Source organism: Nelusetta ayraudi, unplaced genomic scaffold (assembly GCF_046127955.1).
Source record: "Nelusetta ayraudi isolate G7.1 ecotype Tasmania unplaced genomic scaffold, CSIRO-AGI_Nayr_v1 ptg000172l, whole genome shotgun sequence".
Taxonomy (NCBI): Eukaryota; Metazoa; Chordata; class Actinopteri; order Tetraodontiformes; family Monacanthidae; genus Nelusetta; species Nelusetta ayraudi.
Window position 1 is genome coordinate 161,438 of NW_027466221.1, and position 4,452 is coordinate 165,889.

General features: G+C 47.3%; 1 long non-coding RNA gene across 2 annotated transcripts; it reads right to left on the reverse strand.

The window, feature by feature from the left end:
• Positions 1–1,285: 1,285 nt before the first annotated feature.
• LOC142880784 (uncharacterized) lies at positions 1,286–4,240 on the reverse strand. 2 transcript variants are annotated; one of them, XR_012925465.1, is made up of 4 exons: positions 3,968–4,240; positions 2,859–2,932; positions 1,947–2,232; positions 1,286–1,591 (listed from the first exon to the last, which is right to left on the reverse strand). It is a non-coding gene; the product is annotated as an uncharacterized LOC142880784 (long non-coding RNA). The 2 variants fall into 2 exon arrangements; XR_012925466.1 differs by lacking the exon at positions 3,968–4,240 and adding an exon at positions 3,837–3,855.
• Between the last annotated feature and the right edge of the window lie 212 nt (positions 4,241–4,452).

A 4,452-nucleotide genomic window follows, 5' to 3' on the forward strand; every position in this document is an offset into this window, starting at 1 on the left:
CAGTGACACGGCGCCTCACGAGAGGCTGTGAGAGGCAGCGAGAGAGGGATTAGCGGGCGGCCGAGGACGAGGAGGAGGAGAGGAAGAAGAAAAAGAGATAAGACAGGAGACGCAGGGCGAGGATGATTGATGACCCGCTGCGGGTTTTAACCTCTGACTGTTCGTCAGACGGCCGGTGTTTCCCGACGCCGCGTCTCCTAATGACGAAGGTCCCCGTTCGCACGAGCACAAACGCCGGCGACCAACGGAGGATTTTCTCGCCCGTCCGTAGCCGACGTTTACGGCAATTTGAGCGTTGCGCGAGCTCATCAAAGCACCGTCGTCTGGCGTTCCCGAGTCCCAGAGTCAAATGTCAGCGCCGACCCCCGGGGAGTCGCACAGCGACGCAGATGGCTTTTTGCTCATGCAGCTCCCAATCAAACCCCAGGATCCAACGTGGCTCCCATTTAGTTAATGTAGTTGCTCACCTAGCGCAGATGCCCAAAAGATTTTTGGCTTCCACACTGTGCAGCCACATAAAGCATGTAGCAGCACTGTCACTTCCCATCATGCCCACAACTTTATGGCCATTTTTACTGAAAATTGAACCAAATCAGACTTTAGAGCTGATTGGCTGTTTTTTCCCCCCAGTCAAATTAGACTTAAAGAATCATTGTAAGCAGTTTGTTTATGTTGTTTATTTATGTAGTGCCCCTCCCCTTATTTACAGCCAGTCATTTTTAAACTTTCTGCAACCAACTTTCGAGGCCATATCATTACAGAATGCAGATTCTGAGTCCAGTGTTGGCCTCTTTTCCAAAACTGGAAGCTGCTGTGCGATTCCTCACAATGCCTCTGGCCGTCCTTGCTCCATCTCAGTGGACATGAGGCTCTTTGGAGAAAAAGACTCTGATTCCCTTCCTTCAAGCACCCATCTCCCTCCCACTGATCTCTTGCCCAGCATACCATGTTTTGTTTTTTTTCCTGATGACCTTGCTCGCCTGGGATGTCACTCAGTTGCATCATGTTGATCGAGGCCTTTTAATGAGCGGCACCAGCAGCAGCAGCAGCAGCAGCAGCAGCAGCAGCAGCAGCAGCAGCAGCACCAGGACGATGAGAATCCGTGTTTGTCCTTGTTGCTGGAAGCTTCATTTCAAGTGTTAATGACTTGAGATACATCACAGTCTGTCACCGCCATCTGGTCAGCTGAGCCGCTGACTGGGGAGAAGATGTGGCTTCTCCATCACGTACTGGTCCTAACACAGTGGCGACTTCCCACCACAGCCACCATACAGTAATACAAGTGTTCTTACACCAGAAAGGCTTTAATAACAATACATACAGTACAACATCTGTCCTGAACAGGAGCCATGTCGCATTTCAACCATTTACAGACGGTGAATAACGGCGCTTTATAAAAACTGTCCTTCAAGTTTGTTTTTACGCAGTGAAGTAGTTGGTTTTTTGTTTTTTGGTTTTTTTTTTTTAGATGTTAAATAAACTCTGCAGAAAGAATCCGAATGCAAAAAAGGTGAACTAAAAAAATAATCTTGATGCATAAAGAGTGAAGGTGCTGGAGCATGGAATCGTTTCCACCGTCAAAGGTCACATTCTGCAATGAAATTAAAAGAGGAACATGATCAACAATAACCTGATGAAAAAACATCAGATTAAGTTTTTTTTATTTTATTTTTTTTAGATTTCTGCGCTAAGATAAAGTTTTTTTTTAAATGCCAGGGTGATAAAAGAATCATCTGAGCAAAAAATCTCTCTCTATCTCTCTCTCTCTCTCTCTCTCTCAAATATATATATATATGTATATATATATATATATGTATATATATATATATATATATATATATATATATATATATATATATATGTATATATATATACATATATATACATATATGTATGCACATACAGTATATGAACATAAGCAAACACCAGCCAAAACAAACACTCACACATCCACAAGCGGATGCAGCTCCCACAGAAGGCGATCACGCTGGAGATCTGCAGGCAGCGGCCGCACTCTGCGCTCATCAGGCAGTCCCGCGTCCGCAGGCAGCACTTGGGGCAGCCGCCGCCCCCGCCGCCGTCTGAGCCCCGCCTTTCCGACTCAGGGTTCTTCGGCTGCTCTTGTTTCGGCTCCGAGCGCTTCTCATCCCACTCCTCACTGCCGCCCTTTCCCATGATGCCTCAGTGCAGTAGAGCAAGAGACAGCAGGAAGAATGTGGAGATGGTTCAGAACTGAAGGCGGAGACAGGAGAGGAAAAGTCGTCAAGATCATCATCATCATCATCATCAAGATCATCATCATCATCGTCACCATCATCATCATCACTATCACCATCACCATCATCATTATCACCATCATCATCATCATCATCAAGATCATCATCATCATCGTCACCATCATCATCATCACTATCACCATCACCATTATCACCATCATCACCATCATCATCATCATCAAGATCATCATCATCATCATCATCATCATCACCATCATCACTATCACATCACCATCATCATCATCATCATCATCATCATCATCATCATCACTATCACCATCACCATCATCATCATCATCATCATCGTCAATATCACCATCACCATCATCATTATCACCATCATCACCATCACCATCATCGTCTTCAGCACCATCATCATTATCATCATCATCACCATCATCATCATCATTATTATCATCATCATCATAACACCATCATCATCATCATCATCATCATCATCATCATCATCATCATAACACCATCATCATCATCAAACCACCACCATCATCATCATCATGGCTTACGCACTGTGTGGCAGCTCCCACACTGGAACTGACTCACAACAGAAGAACCTGCAGTCACCTGTGTTCCACACCAGTCAATGAGGATTTTCTTTCCTTGCGCGTCTCGACTCAAAGCAGCCACCAGCTTCGTCCCTGCAGGAAGAAAGAACTTGTAACGCTGCGACCTCAGCAGCTGAAGAAGGCTGAGCAAAGCTGCCATTCAGCACACCTGCGTTCACCTGCGTTCACCTGCCCCAGTTGTCTGCACAAAATCAATTTCTTAAAAAAAAAAAAAAAACAACCTCCAAGCTTAAAATGATAAACCGAGCATCCAAAATAAATATTGCAAACTGTTTCTGGCGGCCACGGCTGCCCTGAAGCTGCCTCCTGCTGGCAGAGGCTACGCTCAACGACGACACCCTCCCTCTGTGACGACGCTGCTCAATTGTGCTTTTGTGCGGTGAGTCACGCGTCGCACAAACACAAGGCCGTGACTCACTGCTCCACCTCGGCAGGGCGTGTTTTCACTTTCGCCCTCATTCACGTGCCAGGAAGGTGTTCAGGAATGTTTGGAGCTACGCAGCTGACAGACGTGGCTTGCCACCACGCACTGATTCACTCTGTGCGCGCGTGCGCATGTGTGTGTGTGTGTGTGTGTGTGTTTTCTCAGCACTCTCTCTGAAGAATCTCCAGACTCCCTGTCTGTCTTTTTTTTTTGTTTTTTTTGTTTTTTTTGCTCAGAATCCTTCAGTTTCCTGTCAGAGAGACAGACACTCCTCTTCACGTGTGAATCATTAACGCGCCGAACTGCCCCTTTAATGGACTGAAGTCACATTGATTTGACGGATTAGCGACTCTCAGCGCCCTGACGTTAATCTCTCCTGCCAGGCCTCCTGTTTTAACTGTAGGCCACTACAATGGTCCCGGCAGAACCACCATCAAATATTAAGTGCTGACCCTGATGGTGGTGTAACGTCTGAGCCCGCCCCCCAACACACACACACACACACACACACACACACACACACACACACACAACCCCCCACTCATTTATTACCACTGACAGCAGCTCAGATTGTTGGAATCTGGAGGGAACGTCGGTGTTCTGGGACTCAGCTCTCGCACCTCGGCCTCCTCTTCATCATCAGTGTTAATGATCACAGGAGAAGAAAGCAGCGGCGCTCTTACCCTGTAGCCTCCCCCGTCGCTTCTGATCTCCTCCCTTCTCTTCTCTTCGGATAAAAGTTTCAGCTCAGCGATCGCGCACCTGCACTTCCAAGGCCTCGACAACAACAACAGCAGTAGAGTGTGAGCCACTGTGGTGGCTGGTTGGTCGAGAGGTGTGTCTGCAGGTCCAACCGGTTCTACCGCCTGCTGGCGGAACACAGCTGACATGACCTGTGATGGACCAGCTAGCTGCTCCAGTTTCAGGACCTGAAGGAGCTGAAGGTGGTCGGGCCGGTCCGGAGGAGAAAGAAGGGCTGCAGGGGGCCAAAGGGGAGGCCGAGGAGTCGAGTTTCAGATTCAAATTCACACTTTTCAGACAGGTTCAGATTCAGAGATGAGCAGCTCATTTCCTCAGAGTGGCACCTCCCACTTCCTGTTTGGTCTTTTCCCCTGCTGAAACTTGAAAATATATTTAGCTCTCCAAGACTCAACCAATTTTGGACTTT